This window comes from Callithrix jacchus, chromosome 2 (genome assembly GCF_049354715.1).
Source record: "Callithrix jacchus isolate 240 chromosome 2, calJac240_pri, whole genome shotgun sequence".
Lineage (NCBI taxonomy): Eukaryota > Metazoa > Chordata > Mammalia > Primates > Cebidae > Callithrix > Callithrix jacchus.
This window is the reverse complement of record NC_133503.1, coordinates 92,285,126-92,303,724: the sequence shown is the minus strand read 5'-3', so window position 1 is coordinate 92,303,724 and position 18,599 is coordinate 92,285,126. Positions and strand designations below refer to the sequence as shown.

General features: G+C 35.0%; 1 pseudogene; it reads right to left on the bottom strand.

Annotated features, from left to right (window-relative positions):
• Nucleotides 1–902: 902 nt before the first annotated feature.
• On the bottom strand, nt 903–17,165 carry LOC100393245 (G2/mitotic-specific cyclin-B3 pseudogene; annotated as a pseudogene).
• Between the last annotated feature and the right edge of the window lie 1,434 nt (nt 17,166–18,599).

Below are 18,599 nucleotides of genomic sequence, written 5' to 3'. Positions count from 1 at the left end.
TATTATCTGAAGTCTTTGAGAGGCTTACAGTGGTTGACTTTTTAGTTTCTGCTTACTTTACCTCATGTTATTGTGCTTTCTAGGTTTGTTTTTATGATTAAAATGTATTAGCTATATTTGGTTGAACTTAGTTTGTAAAACACTGAATCTGCCTCAGTGATGTTAACCTGCAAAGAGAATTTAATTTGTTCCTGCTTAATCCCAGAACCTGCTACTAAGCTGAAGCTGCTTTAACCTCCTCAGGGTTTCAATCTTAATCCAATGATTTTAGGTCCAGCTCTTTCACAGGCATGCCCAAAGCCTTGGCTCTAATCACAACATCACTGGTGGTATTAGTTCCCAGGGTAATTATGTACCATTCACAACTACTTTTTCTCATTAAAATTCATCTTTTTTTTGTTATGGTGCTGGTGGTGGTGGTTTTGGCTTAATATTTACCCAATGGAGCTTTTCCTTGTTTGTAATTAATCTTAACCTCAATGTTTTTCAAAGTATGTTTTATCAAGATTTTAGTCACCTTGTAACCGAAAGCCCTTTCAAAGTAGCTAATTTACCTCCCTTATTTCCAGAAATCAAAGTCCACATGCCTGGTATCAACTTTTTGTCTCCTTGACATCTACTGACTGACTGATGTAATTTATTAGCAAACTAAAGAACATATCAACTTATGTATATACGTGTTGGGGAGTCTGTCTGTGTGTGTGTGTGTATATATATATATAGTGTACATATATATATATATAGTGTATATATATATATGTACACTATATATATATATATACACACACGTTTGATTTATGCAAATAACTGTACATACTACTTGGATAACTAAAATTGTTACAATAAATATATGTAGAATAAATATACCCTATTAACATGCATGCCTGGCCCCGAGGCTGCGGCTAGAGTATCAGGCCCTCAGCCATACAATCATAGTTCAAAATCTCCTTCAGCTTCAACACATTCAAGGTGGGGATTTTGGTGACTTCAGAGAATACTTAGAATACAGTCTTGAGACTATTGTAAAAACTGAAAATCAGCAGTTTGTTCAGCTGTCTGACCAAGAAGTAAAGCTCAGAGATCCTGTAGCCACTGTAATACTCCAGGATGGAAACACAGTGTCCGAGACTCCTCATGTAGAGCGCCGGGAGTAAGGAGGCAGTAGCTAGCTTGGAAGCCTTCTCCTGGACATAATTGTATTCCTGCAGGGTCATCTTGCAGATGTAGCGGGACAAGGTCAATGTCTTCATGTTGGTGTGGATACACCTAGCATATCTATGCAGAAAATGATAGTTGACAGGAATGTTAATGTCAAATTTGAGGACATGGAGGATGTAGATTTCCATCTTGAGTATCTCATCTCGCTGATTGTCATCACAGATGTACACAAAGTCATCCACACGAGGTGGGCTGGGCTCCTCAGATTTTGCTGCAGTCATTAAGGCAGTGGCACGAACTAGTTGTAACTTATCCTTCCTGCATACTATCTTCGTTAAGTAGAAATCCACCAGCTTCACTGCCAAGTACAGGGTTTCGTGGATCATCTCAAAGGACACCTGTACCTCCACCAACTAGTCCACAAGAATGGCCCTCATGTCACTGGTGATTTCAATCTGCCTGTTCATGTAATCTGTAAGTATAAACTGTTTCTCTCTCTCCTTCATGTAACTGAAGATTTCCTTGGCATATACTGAGTTGAAACTTATATCACTGCTGTCCTCATCAGTATCTTCCTGTTATTACCTTCGGTGTTTACTTGGCCTGTGGTGAGAAAGGTTTATTAGAAGCAGATTCACAGGCACTGGACTCGGTGGTGGTACTGAACTAGTGAATGCTGGTGGTGGTAGCAATGCTGGACTTGCCTGTTATGGATTCAGGGGCAGTGCTAGACACATATGGCTGGTTCCAACTTGGGGGAATCAAGAATGTTTTGAGAAAGGTGTCTTCCTGGCAGATAGGACTCTCTTGTAAGGCCAATGGCCTTGAAAGACAACTCCTTCCCAGTGGTGGGTTTCTCATTCAGAGCTGTGGTATCTTTGAAGAGGAATGCCTCATTGATTGTAGGTATCTGCAAGGCTAATGGCTCTTTGAAGAGGGTCTCTTTCTCAATGATGGGCTTCTCCTGCAAAGTCAAGGACTCCTTGAAAATAGTTTCCTTCTCAGTGCTGGGCTTCTCACACAAAGCCAAATGTTGCTTAAAAAGGGCCTCCTGCTCAATGCTGGGCTTCTCCTACAAGGTCAAAATTTCCTTAAAGTGAGCTTCTGTGTTAATAATGGGATCCTTGAGGACAGCCCTTCTTAACACTGGGCTTCCCCTCCATGGCCAAAAGCTTTTTGAAGAGGGTCTCCCTCCTTCTCCTCAATGCTGGGATACCCCGCCTCCCCCCGAGGCCAGTGGCTGCTTAATAAGAAACTCTTGTTCACTAATGTTCTCATTTAAAGCCAACTCTCTTTAAATCTCTTTGGAGACTATGCAAGTATTTAAAAAAAAAAGAGCCTAAAAGTTTTATCTGCTGGATATAATGTTGTGGGAATATTAATAAGAGTTAGATAACTTCTGTTAATCAGATATCTCTGGTGCTATAAAAAAGAGGTTTTTGCCTCGTTGATAGTAAAGTGAACTTAAAAATATTAAGTAAATACTTTTCCTCATGTGTCCACATTAAGAGGAGAAGGCACATTCTTATTGGAAAAGTACTAATAGCACTTCAGTCTTCTAATTAGATGGACTTTTTTTTTCCTTTTGACAGCTGGCTGGGAAATATATAACATGTAGTGAGTTGAATGGCATTAGGGATTTAATAGTGCCTGAGAAAAATTTCATCTCTTGTGCCTTGTTTTAAGCCAAAGAAATACAGTAAACAATCCAATTAATCTTACCATCTTGTGAGTCTTTAAGTATTATGTTGTACATATTAACTTTCAATGGAGTATTGCACTTTCTTCATGGTTTTGCTGTATTTTGGCAGTACTTTCAAGTTTGTGTATGCATCAGGATGGCTGAACAAATTTTTAGACACATCCCATAAGGTGGCGTCAGAGAAACTCCAGGGTTGAGGTGGAGACAAGTCTTGCTACTAAGGTTCAGTGCTGCCATGTTATTCCAGCTACTGGCCACAGCAATGGCTGGAGTGCTGGAAGGTTCTGAGGATGAAAGGAGGAGGTGTATGAGACACAACTGTGCCTAGAATGCTCATTTTGTACAATCAGGACTTTCTACAGTTTGTGTACTCCATGGTCTCTCATACATCACTAAGTAACTACTCCTTAGATTGTTTTTCCTGTGCTTTTTGCATATTAGGGATTATTCACTTCATTAAGGTGTAATCTAGTACACTGGAATTGTCCTTCCCTAAATCATATAAATAGCAATTCTGTACTGTCCTTGTTATAAAAATTCTTAAATATCACTTAGATTTTATGGTAAATATAAATACCACAATTACTCCTTGTGTTTAATTAGAGAAAAGCAGAAAAATATTATTTTATGTCTGTGACATTCAATGTGGGAAATTGAACTCAGGATATAAATGAAGTAGCTGAGAGAAAAATCTATGATTAATTTGATACATTATTGAAAAGGAAATAAAGAATTGTCACAAATGTAGTGGTGTATTATAGATAATGTAATTGTTCATATAACTGCAATTTTTTTAAGTCAATGTCTTTAGTTTTGCTTATTAAAAAAAAAAACTGAGCCCATAACTTTTAATCACACATTCAAATGTATTCAAACTATAGATGTTAATCACTCAGTTCATCTTTCCAACTGTGATGAAGATGAGATTAGGGTGAAGGTGAGTGTATGAGGTTTTCAAGATAACAGATTTTTGAAAATCTGGGCACCAACCTGGGTTTTGTTGTTTATCTCTGGATATAAGAATGGGTCAGAACACATAAGAAAAATGTTAAAATCAAACTGAAATCTGAGAAAGACAGTATCTCAGAGAGCCAGCAAGCCTGAATGGGATAGGAGAGAAAACATGAAATAATTAAAAGGAGGAATTCGAAGACTTCTGTGAAACACAACATTACTGTAGAAGACCAGTTTCAGAGAGCATAAGATAGGAAGATTATTTAAAAAGCAATGACTATGGACCAATGAGATGAGAACAATCAGATGAAAAAAAATTTCTGAAAATGTATCAGATAGCTTATGAAGCTAAGGGAATGGGATGTCACCTAGGACAGAGCCTGATGTTCTCACGTAAGTCTCTGTAGCCTCTCAGAGAGATAGATGCACTAAAGACATGCAAGTGCAGTTGAGTGGACAAATAAGTCTTCAGTAATGCTGCTCTCAGACATATATTGCATAGCGATGATTCTCATACCCCTGTGAGAAGGTGTTAATTGCAACAATGTTTATGGTGGTCAGGAGTTACAGGCAATTTTGGTGACATCACCAGAAAATGTGAGTAAGCATAAGTAAATGTATACCATGATAAATGTATACCATGATAAATCTTTCAGTGATTCAAAACAGTGAATTAGATATATTTATAGCAAAATGTGTGTGTATATATATATATCTCCATATATAATATATATATCTCCATATATAACATATATATACATATACATATATATATATATATATATCTCCTTCCTGATATTATATAAAATATTCTGATATTGGTCAATACACCTAGAGTTATATCAATTTCATCAATTTTTTTAAAAAATCTGCTTTTATTTGCTTTATCTTTAGTTTTCTCTATTCTTTTTTAATTAACTTTTCTCTTACATATATTATTTTCTTTCTTCTATTTGCTTTGAGATTTTCTTCTCTATCCAGTTTATTTTATTAGAAGCTAATATCACTATTTGAGACTTTTCTTGTTTTGTAAGTGTTTAATGCTCTAAATTTTATTCAAAACATTGTTTTAGCTGTATTTCACAAAGTTTGATATACCACTAGCACTTTTATTTAGTTCAAAATGTTGTCTAATTTGTCTATGCTTTCTTTAAACCATGGGCTATATAGAAATGTGTTGTTTACTTTCTAATTACTTGAGAAATTTTCATACATATTACTGATATGTATATAATATATACATAGCAGGTATGTGATCTATATAAAATATATGTGTGTTAATATATAGTTTAATTCTATTATGGTCAGAAAATATGTGTTTTATAATTTTAATTATTTTAAATTTATTGATTTTGCCCTTTGGCTCAAATTTTATAGTCTCTTTTGATAAATGTTTCATGTCCACTTAAAATTAACGTCCATTCTTTTGTTGTTGAGTTGAAAGTTCTTTAAATATCAATTAGATGATTTTGCTCCCTGGTAAAATTTCTTGTTTTGAAGTATACTTTTATCATATTTATGTAGTTACTACAGTTTCCTTTTCATTATTGTTGTAATGGTGTATCTTTACCCATACTTTTGCAATATGCGACTTTACATATATATTTTGGAAACAGCATGCAATTCAGTATGGCTTTGTCATCCAAACTGGTAAACTTTACCTTTTTATCAGAATGTTTAAAAAATTACATTTAAAATAATCATTGATATGTTTGTGTTCAAATCTTCCTTTTTACTTTTGTTTTCAATTTGTACTATCTGTTCTTTCTTCTGATTTTCCTCTTTCCTTGTCTTCTTGGATTATTTTTATTATTTCATGTTATATCCACTAATTATTTATTAGTTACACTTATTTTTTCTTTCATTTCCTTAGTGATTATTTTAGGGTTTTATATACGTATGTCTCTCTCTCTCGGTGTGTATTTAGCTTATAATGCTCTACCTTCAAATAATATTATACTACTTTACATAACAGTATGAGAACATAGAGTATACTTTCATTTTCTCCCCATCTTTCTTTGTGATATTTATGTCATTCATTTTACTGCTAAATATATTATAGCCCCAAAATATACTGTTACTATTTTGGTTTACACATTTGACTTTTAAAGAGATTTAAAATCAGGAAAAATATAGTTTATACATTTTCTTAAATTTTTGCTATACCTAATTTCTTGGGGTTTTTATAACTGTATTTGTTATATTATTTCTGCTTAAATAACTGTTTTTAACATTTATTTTAAACTTTTGGTTTGGTTGTTTTTCTTTCACTACTATGTGTCACCTCATTTTCTTTGGACTGCATGCTTTTGAATGAAATATCTTATGTAATTCTGTTCCCTTCCCTTACATAAAGTGTGTTTCTAGCTCATACAACCTTTGTTACTTTTTACTCACCTTTGGTTTTCAGCAGTTTGACTATGATTTGCCTATGCCTGTTATTCCAGATATTTATCCAGTTTTGCATTCTGTGAATTTATTAGAGCTGTAGTTTAATTTCTTTCATCAATTTTGTAAAGTTCTCAACCATTATCTTTTTAAATGCTTCTACAATCCTATTCTGTTTCTCTCTCTTTCTTCTAAGATTGGGAGTCTAGTTACACATATGTTAGATCATTTAATAATGGTCTTGGATATTTCATTTTATTTTTTCACTGTATATATTTCATTCTCTCTACACACACATACACACATACACATATTATATTTTGGAAAACTTCAATCAAAATATATTCTAATTTGCTGCCAACTTTCTCTAATACCTCTAGTCTGCAAATAAGCATGTGAAAAAATTTTTCAACTTTGATATCATGTTTTCTTAATCTGTCATTTCACTGGATTTCCTTTGTAGTTTCTATCTTACTGCTAAAATTCTCCATCTATTCTGTACTGTTCTTATATTCTGTAGATTAATGAAGATATTCATTATAATTATTTAAAAGTCCTAGTCAAATAGTTTCAAAATATGTTCCATCTCTGAGTCTGGTTCTGTTGACTGCTTTATCATCCCTTGATGATGAGTTCCTTTTTTTTTCATGTTTATTCATGTTTCTTCTGATCTTTAAAATTAGATTTGGACATTGGGTGCAAAACAACAATAGACACTAAAGTAAACAGTATTAACTTCTAGGAACTGGTACGCCTCTGCTTCTGTCAAGCTGTCTGGGAGCCTGAGACTTCTATTAGTCTCTTTAACCCTGGGTCTCAGAGAATGGAGAGAAGGCATATTCTCAGCATTTTTGTCTATTCCTTTACAGCACCAAAACTGCCTTTCATAGTTAAGAAGTCTTGTCCAGGTGGTCTTGAACATAAGCAATTTTTTTACCTCTCCTCCAGTGGCAGCTGCACTGTGTTTTGTATTTGTATAGGAGGCTTGAAACAACAGATAATTTATCCTTTCTCCAGCAGCAGCCAACTTTTGCTTAGGATAAAAAGAAGAATGATTTTCTCTAAAAGACAGATTTTGCTTTATTTTTTTCTCCAGAGGCAGCTTACCTATTTCTGGAATCTGAGCTGGAAATTTTCCTGTCCCTTCCTAGAGGAAGACAGCTTTTGCTTTATATTAGAGAAGTGTCATTTGTGGGTTTCACACCTGTTCCATAGTGAGAACTTACCTCAGTGTTTCATCATTAAAGGAAACTTTCTCAGTTGTCCCTTTTTGACTCTACTCTTTCTCATGGTCACCTGGTGGAGGCTCATGAAAAAGATCTGGCAAGTGGGTGAAGACTACTTTTATGTTTGGAACGCAACCTGTCCCACTAGCCCACACTCTCTTATGTGTTGTTAATAATGAAGTTTTTTTCCCTTAACTGCTCTAATGAGTGGCACCTCTGTTTGATGTGCTTTGCCATGGAAAAATACTTTGTGTGGCTTATCCTGTTTTTCCTCAGAGGAGTTTGTTACCCTTTGAAAATCAAAGTATCTAATTGCCTTGGGATTTCAATTCATGGAAGAATTAAAAAGCAAGCAAACAAACAAACCCCCACTAGCTCTGGTTCTGTAAATTTTATTTGTTTTACTTATTGTTTGGGTGGGAGCAACGTTCTCTTGTGGCTTTCTATATTCTTAACAGAAGTGAAATGCTGATTGTCTTTAAGAATAAACCTTAGTGGGAAAAAATGGGAATTATAATGATATACATAACATAATACCATTTAGGTAAATAAAATATCTTCACATTATATAATTTTCATTTTCTAAAAGAATATTTAAATAAACTGAAATGCATTAAATACATTATAATTATTGCCTGAGGAAGAAGCAGAGGAAAGTGGTATGTATTAATATAAATGAATGAATTCAAGATAAATGAATAAAGCAAGAAAGGAAACTTTCATTAAAGAAAGTTAATTATGTACAATGAACAGTATAATAAACTCTGTCCTTTGTACCTGGAATCTAAAAGGTACTGATAAACAACCACACACAAAAAACAGATTGGATAATATGACATCATCTTGTTCCACTTGTGTTGCAATACCGTGCATATATGTCATCTTTGTTCAAATCAGAATATGCTGCTTATAATTTTTTTACTTTAATAATATTAAATGTATTGTGAAATATGAAATTTGACTCATTGCATTACTGTAATATTTTAGTAGGATTTTTTGTAAGTATATGTAGCTCATTGTAGGATGAAATACAATGATTTATACAAGCGTGACTAAAAACAAAGCACACGAATTACTATATTTTTGTGCAAAGAGTACAACAAAATACTATGAACATACATCATGGAGAAAATATTATATTTGTTAATATCCAGTTTACTTCTTTAATGGAAATAATTTTAGTTCTGTTTATCCATTTGAAACAAAGTCAATAGACAAAGTGACTTATCTAGGCTATAAACGATTTGTGGTAACTGGGTCAGCTATTATGTCAATTATGAGCCTCAGTGTTTTTCATCAGACTCATGAGGTAATTAGATTTTAAGGTCACTTCCAAATCTTATAATAATGAATAGCCTACAATAAATAGCTGGTCTTGAAAATGTTTGGATAAAATATCGAGAGTACCACCTAAGGCAGGACAGCTTGATAAGGGAACATAAGAGAGACTTTTGTAAGCTGACATTTATCAAGGTAGTTAAAAAAAAATTGGTAGAACAGTAAAAGTAGGAGCAACTTTCCCTGACTGTAACATTATGTAGTAAGCCTTGAGTAATACTGAATACTGTCTTAATCCAATTCCACTCTCTCATATCTATACTATATACATTTCTGTATGAGTCTTGTTGGCTGTACAGATTTAGAAATTTGAGAGTTGTACCTCAAACTACTATAAGTATTCTAAATAGAATTTGGAATTCTCTCTAATTTAGCTTGTTTTTTCACCAAAAACAGAGACTGTAAAGGATTTGTACATAGGTGGTTTATTGAGGAAGCAATGGAAGCTCAATTTAGAGAGCTAAGTGAGTTTTTAGCAAGAGCAAACAGCTAGGGAAAGAGTCAGCATAACATGCATTATCGGATTGCTCAGTGGATGCAGCAATTGAAGATAGACCTCTTCAAGTCCTTCTGAGGAGTAATTGTTTCTCAAAATTTCCACAAAAGATAACTAAGGAAAAAGCCCATGACACCCTATCTTGAAATGCAAGTACTATCTTATACTCTTGAACTGTGAGTGTATGCATGCCATACAGTCTCTCAACACTGCTTCATATCAAGACTTAGAAAAGCCCAGGAAAAAAGAAAAACTCATGCAGAGATTGTTTGACCCAAGTCAAGGTCAAAATAACTAAGTCCCGTCCTACCAGAAACCGTTTACAAAAAGAGGTGAGTCTGAGAGGATGATGTGGGGCGGTGTGCAAGAGGGTCTGCTATACCTGAAGCTTTGGCATGACAAGTAAGTGATTAAATTCCCTCCACCTGGGATTTGCAAGACAGTCCTTCAGTGTGATTCATAGAATTTACTTCCTGTCTTCTCCTGGCTACATTCAAGACTGCACTTAAATCTCAGACCATTGGCAGAGTATCTGCCTAATCTTTCAATATACTCAAGAATCTGCACAGGAGTAATGGGATGGAACATTTTTTCTATGTACATTTAAGTTTTGTGGAAAAAACATATTTTATGTGTGATGCTTACATAGGGCAACAGTTATTCTGAGTTAAGTACCTTTTGAAATAGCAAACAATATTTTTATTAATTTACACTTAAGAAGGAGTTTCTCCCTGAGGTTTCTGTTCTTTCCTCACTCTATTGGCAGAGCTTTTCTGTGCCTTTAAAAAGCTTTCCAAGTGCTAGAGTTGCCTCATTCAGTTTGCTTTCTCAAAGTTATGTAAACTTAAAACCATATTATCCTCATAGTAGAAAACTCAGTATGCTAGATTTCAACTAATCAGACTACATATTTTAAAATTTCTGGTTGCTTTGTTTCTACCTTAGCTCACAACATAAAAATAAAATAAAGAATTAGAAGTGTTTATTTTCTCTGCCATAAAGATATAACTTGGAAAATAGTATTAGTTATCAAAAGTGTGTTTTAACTCTAGGTGAAAGGTAGATTGTTTAAAGAAAAAAAAGTGTGGAAATTTCCACAAAACTACATTTCAAAATTAGTGTTTTATTCATTTTGATATATTTAGAAAAAAGGGAAAGGAGGTCATTTTGAAATGGAAATAAGATGTAATCTTCAACAAAAGGAAGTTTAGGGACACACTACTAAGAAAAAATTGATAGCTTTGTCATCAATAAGAGAGATGTCACTGGGTGACCATTGGAGGTAAAGTGGTAATGAAAAAGATGAAGGCAGCCAGCTGAGAGGTTAGATTTAGATCATAAAATCCTGAGAAAAATAGATGAAGCATGGTGAAGTCTCAAATATATTTCTATTAGTAAAACAATTACAATCCCATCTTCTTACCAAGTAGCAAAAGTACTTGAAACTTCTCATTCAAAAGATCAAAGATAGTGGATGCAATGCATATATATTGTTCTTTTAGTATAGTTTTATGCTTCTCGTGGACTATAAACATTTTTACTTTCTTTCATAAGTATTTAATGCTGTACAGTTTCCTCTCATTGTGAAATCAAATTCCATTTCATTACTTTTTGGTAGACCTTTATAAAAGATTACGCTATGAACCAATCAACAAAAGATAAACTTGACATTTAAAATAGCCATCTACCTTTTGGCATTATCTACTATAAAAGTATAAAAAAGAAAGATTGAAGCAGTGTTTGCCTCCCAACTGTCCTTGCCCAGTCACACAGGACATGAAAATCCCAAATCGGTGGCCTAACACTGCCACTGTTGAATTCCATGTCCTTTAACTTCTTACACAAGTAAAGGCTTAATATAACAATGACTTTTTCTAACCCATACTGTTGTTAAGTTACTGTTTTGTTAATCTAGAATGCATATTTCTGTGGAAACAATATGATGAACTAAATTGAGTCCCAGATGTACCTGTTAAAGTAGTTTTCGTACTCATTTTATTTTTTGGGACAGTGTTGTTGATGAATCTTAAGTTGACTTTGGGGATGGGTGAGGAGAGATATACAGGCAAGCAGAAAAAAGTGGAAGAGATATTCTCCCTATTATGGGTTCAGGCTAAATCATGGGAAGATGTCAAAATAAGGAATTTGAAATAAAGAGGAAAATTATCTCTTGGCTTCTCAGTTCAAAGCTCATCCTCTAAGTCTCTCTTAGTTGGCATCTCAGATAGGTGTTAAGAGGGAAGCCATCTGATTCAGTCTAATTGGTTATCACTGATGTATCACCTTTTTAATTTTGTCAAAAGGTTAAAAAGGAATACTAATTTTAAAAATCTAGCATGCATGGCACACCATATCAGTCTTTATCCCACATCCATTTTATTTCTTATCTTGACAATTTTTTTTTTTACTTTCTTATCTGGAAAAGAAGGAGTAATGAACTCCTCCTTCTTCTTGAAGGCAAAGTTCATGTCACTTCTCTTAGCAAAACATCAATATTCTGAGTTCCCAAATCATTTGGCTGTTATTTAATGAAGCCAAGATTCTTTATATTTAATAAAGGAGTACAGGGAAGACAGGTAGGGAGAGAATGGAAAAGAGGAGAAAGAGGATAAAGGGAGAGGAGAGGAGAGGAGAAGAAAAACAAGAGTAAAAATATTTTATGCTTTCTTTCTCTTTCTTTATACCCACAAGGTATGACCCATATCCAATAATATTTGGTACTTTCAAGTCTTATTTGGAATATCTAGTACTTCCTTGTAATGAATTTGTTCTCTTAGAAACTAATAGGATTTAATATTTAGAGGGTTAATTGTTGAAATTTGATGCTAACCTAATGCATATTTTGATTAAATAAAATAAAGAAATTATTCTCTACACGAAAGTCCCTTTGGGAAGTTTATTGTCTTTATACTTTACATTCTATTTACATGTGTTCTTACAGACACTCTCACAGTATCTGTGACGTGATTTCTATTTTATGGAAGGAGTGAATAAGAAATGGTCTGAATACAGGAAAGTTCAGAATTTCCACTACTCCACATTTATCCAAACAGCCAATTTATAACAAGTGTTATGAATTAGAGTTAGGTTTAGTGACATAGAAACACACTTCCAATTATAAAAGTCATTTCTTCCCTTCTCTCTCTCTTTTCTCTCTCTCTCTCTCTTTAAAATTCTGGTGTATGTATTTCAGAAACATCATTTCTTCAAAGAATTTCATCACACTTGTCCAAATTAAAAAAAATTCCTTTTTGCAGATTATTGTAACTTTTTTACCCATTATCTGTTATAGCAGTCTATTATTTTCTAGAGGGCAAAAGTATTTTTTATCATCTTTGCACTTTGCTGTCCTTAGCAAGGATCTTAGTGTAAGACAGGTGTTCAATAAATATTGAATGACTAAATGGAAATTGTCCAAATGTTCTGCTTTCTGTAGAATCTTTTTATCCTTTACTTTTTACTTCACAGATTCTCTAATAGTTTCTATTATTAAATTATTAACTCAATTAAACATTAGTTTCCTTGGGGCCACAGGAAGGGCTTCTCGTCTGTAACTACAAGGTCAGCAAGAGCAATCACTTGTAAAATAACTGTAATGGGATGTGATTGCTAATGTTTCTTTGTACTTAGAACATTTCTTATTTTGCAGGTTTGTTCCTAATGGATGATATGTTGTGATTTTCGTGATGTTGACACCTATATTAATTGTTTCGAGGGAACTGAAAAAAACCTCATAACAGATCATCTTTACAAAAAGCAAAGAATCATGTCTTTATTTATAGACTGCTTTTTACAATAGATCTGTATAATTAGATTCTACGTTTTATACCAAATATTCATAACTCTAGATATAGTTCAATTAACACCTTCATCAAATATTTTTTCTACTGTTTTCAAAAGTCTAAATTACAGCTACACAAGAATTATTACATGGAATCTAGTAAACTTCTTAAAATAATTTTTAGATTTACCTTATTCTTTCCATCTTCTCATAAAATATATCATTCTGTGTAGATTAATGGGAAAAATGGATAACCATAGAAAATAATTTTTTGGTTGAGGATTCCAGAGATACAAATATTGGTCTTCTAGTTTTGTTGAACCCTCTCTGGGCTGGCAGAAGCTGCTCTTTCCCCTTGCCAGATATCAACAGTCTCATCCCAGCAGTCTGTACAAAAGCCCCATTTGTGGAACATAGGTCAGAAATAGCATCTTTTCTCGTTAAGATGCTCCTCTACCATTTTTATTGTCTCTCAGTGGATAAGCAGAGTCCACTTTCAGCATACCATTCAGGAAAGTGTAGTCTGTGGTCTGGAGGAAATAGATCATACCCAGAAGAAATTTTAGGAGTCCTAATATATACTAGCCGACCTGGACCTGGGGGAATATGTGTGGAAGGGGTACTGGACTATAGACTTAGGCAAGATTAATCAAAGTATAGGATTACATCACCTACAAACTTGCCAAAAATGAATTTTTTGGGCCCTATCTCAGACCTACTGAATCAGAAACTCTGGGGATGGTGTCCAGCAACCTGTTGTAACGAACTCCCCAGGTGCTTCTAATGCCTGCAACAATTGGAAAAACGCTTCTCACATGCATCACTTTACATAATTTGCAGCTTCACTCTGCCTTGCTCCAGCCACTACTGTGGTCACCTGCTCTACATGAGCTTCAACGAATGCAGCCTAACAGTACCATGCCTCATGCCTGTGCCCTGCACCTCTTGCCTCCTGCTCTAGGGCTATCTTTGGATACCAAAGGCACAAAATGCTCTAGGATTCAGATTACTAACATACATATGCAATCTAGAAGTATGAAAATTTGTCAATTTCCCTGGAGACAATCTTTAACACATGGGAGACATTGGGAAAGACATTTTTTACCCCCTTTTCCCTCTGGATAGACTGTTTAGAAATGCAGTTTATATGTTTTCTTAGAGAATGTTTTTTTGAGATCAAGGAATCAATAGCCACTAATTCAACAGCACATTTTTGTTGTATACTCTACTTTTTTAACACTGTTTCTCTCCCTTTGTCTCTCAGGTTAGCTCTCTGGGATTACACTTCCTAAAACAGTAGTAGCACATAAGCCTTTGCCTCAAGCTCCAATTTCTGGGGAATCCAGGCTCAGACAAAAGATGCCTAGTACATGAGATTCATTACAGTATCATTGTTGCAGTTCTGATGTGTACTTTCTACCTATAAAGTAATATGCAAAATCCATATTTTGATAACATAATAAAATTTGATACATGTAACATATTAATTGATAATGCAAATGCCTGAGAGCAAATTAAGAAATTTAATATATGCGTTAATTTTATAATCATTACTTTTAGGCAATTCTACTGGCTAATCAATAAGATTTTATTGTACAATTTATTTACTTGTTTTTTTATAGATTTTAGGGGTACACATACATTTTTGCTACGTGGATATATTGAAAGCAGTGAAGTCTGAGTTTTAGTGTTATTTAGTTTTCACCTAAATGACATACATTGTACCCATTAGAGATTTTCTCATCCCTTACTCCTCTCCCACTGTCCCACCTTTTGGAGTCTTCAAAGTCTATTATTCCACTCTGTATGTCCATATGTACACATTGTTTAGCTCTTATTTGTAAGTGAGAATATGTGGCATTTAACTTTTTGTTTCTGAGTTACTTCACTTAATATAATGACCTTCAGTTCCATCCATGTTGCAACAAAGCATGTAATTTAATTTTTTTGTATGGCTGAGTAGTATTCTGTGGTATGTAGATACCACAGATTCTTTATCCAATAATCTGTCAAGGACACTTAGTAGATTTTACATCCTTGCTAATGTGGAGAGTGTTCTGAAAAACAGAAGTGCACATATCTTTCTGATATATTAAGTTCTTTACCTTTGGGCAGATAATCAATAGTGGGATTGTTGGATTGAAGGGTAGTTAAAATTTAACTTATTTGAGAAGTTTCTACATGTTTTTCCTAGAGGTTGTAATATTTACATTCATACCAACATTGTGCATTCTCTTTTCTCTGCATCCTCACCAATGTCTGTTGTTTTTTGACTTTTTCCATTCTGATTAGTGTGAGATGGTGTCTCATTGTGATTTTAATTTGCATTTCTCTGATGATTAGTGATGTTGAGCATTTTTTCACATGTCTGTTGGCTGCCTGTGAGTTTTCTTTTAGAAAGTGTCTGTTAATTTTTTAACTTTCATTAACTTCTTAATGGAGTTTTTTTTTATTGTTTAAGTTACTTGTACATTTCTGATATTAGCCTTTTTTTGTGATGCATAGTTTACAAATATTTTCTCCTGCTCTGTAGGTTTTCTGTTTACTATGTTGAGCATTTAGTTTGCTGTGCAGAAGCTTTTTAGTTTAATTAAGTCCCATTTGTCTATTCTTGTTTCTGTTGCATTTGCTTTTGAGATCTCAGGCATAAATTATTTGCCCAGGCCAATTTCCAGACGATTTTTCTAGTTTTTTTCTAGAATGTTTATAGATTGAGGTCTCATATTTAATTCCTGATATGGGTTGGCTGTGTCCTCACCCAAATCTCATCTTGAAATATAGCTCCCATAATTCCCACGTGCCATGGGTGGGACCCAATGTGAGGTAGTTGAATCATGAGGACAGGTTTTTCTCATAGTATTCTCATTCATGATAGTGCATAAGTCTCATGAGATCAGATGGTTTTATAAATGGGAGTTCCCCTGCACAAAATCTCTCTTGCCTGCTACCATGTAAGGTGTCCCTTTGCTTCTCTTTGGCCTTCAGCCATGATTGTGAGGCTTCCCCAGCCATGTGGAACTGTGAGTCCATTAAATCTTTTTACATTATAATTACCCAGTCTAAAGTATGTCTTTATTGGCAGCGTGAGAACAGACTAATACAAGGTTTTAATCCATCTTGAGCTAATTTTCGTATATGATGAGAGATATGGACCCAGTTTCATTGTTCAGCATGTGGCTGCCCAGTTTGCCCAGCATTATTTGTTAAACAGGGTGTCCTCTCCCAAGCATATATTTTTGTTGATTTTGTCAAAGATCGGTTGGTTATAGGTTATTTCTGGGTTCTTGATTCTGTTCCATTGATCTATGTGTCCATTTTTATACTAAAGGGCCAGAATAACTAAAGCATCATGTCAGGAACTACATGACATAATGTTTTGATTGTTACGGGCTTATAGCATAATTTGAAGTCAGGTAATGTGATACCTCCAGCTTTCTTCTTTTTACTTAGGATTGATTGGACTATTCAGGCTGTTTCTTGGTTTCACATGAATTTCATGTTGTTTTTTTTTTTTCTAATTCTATAAAAAATAACATTGGTAATTTAATAAGAATCGCATTAAATATGTAGATTGCTTTGGGCAGCATAGTCATTTCAATGATATTGATTCTTCCAATCCATTTGTTTGTGTTATCTATGATTTCTTTTATTAGTGTTTTGTAGTTCCTATAAAGAACTCTTACCTCCTTGGTTAAATGAATTCTTAGTATTTTTTTTGTAGCTATTATAAATGAGATTGATTTCCTGATTTAGTTCTCAGCTTGATCATTGTTGACGTATAGAATTTCAATTTTTCCTTATTCAGTCTATTGTGAAGGCTGATGGGAGTAGCAGGGAAAACTCCTGGTGAAATGTGCCAAGGTCTCTCCAGGGGTGGTAGGGGTTTGTGCCAGCTTCACACCCTGGACAGGCAGGAACGTAAACTGAAAATTTCTGAAATTATTTATAAAATCTACGGATGTTTTGGAGAAGTCCGTAGGTTTCTTAATTGTTCGATTATATAATCAGCAAAGAGATAATTTGACTTTCTCTTTCCAATTTAGATGGCTTTTCTTTGTCTTACCTAATTGCTTTTGCTAGGACTTCCAGTACTACGTAGAATAGGAGTGTGCAAGTGGACATCCTTGTCCTTTTCCCGTTCTTAGGGGAATGCTTTCAATTTTTCCTTATTCAGTCTATTGCGAAGGCTTTGAACCATATTTTATTGTTCCTTCAATAAATTTTGCATTTCTTGGAGTTCTGTTGTTTCATTTTTTTTGTAAATATCTGTTTCCTTAGTGAATTTTTTACTCATATTCCGAATTGTTTTTCTAGTTTGTGTGGTTTTCAACTTTCTTTTGGATCCCATTGAGCTTCCTTATAATCCATATTTTGAATTCTTTATGTGGCATTTCAGAAGTTATATTTTGATTGAGATCTGTTGCTAGAGAGCTAGTGTGTACCTTTTGGGATCACTGCTTTTTTAAATATGGCCAGGATTGTTATCCTGGTTTCTTCTCATCTGGAGAAGCTCTCACTTCTTATTTTTAGGTTTATTTTTATCTGGTTGGGACTTTTTAAAAAATCCCCTGCAGGATGTGACTACAAAGTATGTTGAATAGGGTTGTTTGGCTTTGCTTCTGGGTGCCCTGACCAGGGGCCAGGGCTCTGATTTCTTGGTTATAGATAGCCAGTGTGGTGGTTTTCTCAAATCGTGGTTGTGGTAGTTATATCTGGGCATGTAAGTTAAGTGCTCAGTCTCCGATAGAGACAGGGAGTTGGAGGCCTTAAGAAGCTTATCTCATTTCCAAGTGCTGTGCTCTTGAGGCAGGTTTTGTTTGGGTTGTGCAGTTCAACTTCCAGGCCAGTAAAAGGCACTAGAGAGTAAGAACCAGCTATAGCAGAAACAGGTAAGAATAGACTTAATCTCAAAGAGGAGCTCTCTGTTGCCTTGAGGGATGAACTGGTGGGTGGAATGTTCTGTGCTGTGAGTTGCCTGCTTAGCCCTGGGGCAGGGGACAAACCTTGGCAGAGCTGGACAGTCAGTCTCACCCTCAGGTACTCCAGTGACAAGCACAAGCACCAGTGCTGATGGTGGTAGCAAGGAAAACTGGTGAAACGTGCCAAGGTCTCTCCAGGGGTGGTAGGGGGTTGCACCAGGACATCCCGGACAGGCAGGAATATAATCCATTTTCCTATCATACTCCTGCCCTGGGTCTCGTGTGTCTTGGTGCAAACAGGGATACTATCTTCAAGCTGCAAGGAAGCTGAGAGCCACAGAAAACACCTGTACCATGGCTTCAGGGAGGAGCCTCTTCCCTTAGCCCAAAACAGACAGTTCTGCTAGTCATCTGTTCTTTATTGCCAGAATGCTGCCACTCAGTGTGGGGAGGGAAGGGGCTCTGCCCATGGTGCAAGGAAGACCATTAGGTAGGCACACCACTTGGTAGGTAGGCACACCACCAATATCAGTGCAGCTGCTCCTAATAGTCCTAGATTGGCTGTCCACAGGCATCCATGGCTTTGTCTGCAGCAGTGGGCAGTTGGGAAGGAGAAGTCCCCCTTTCTACTACTATT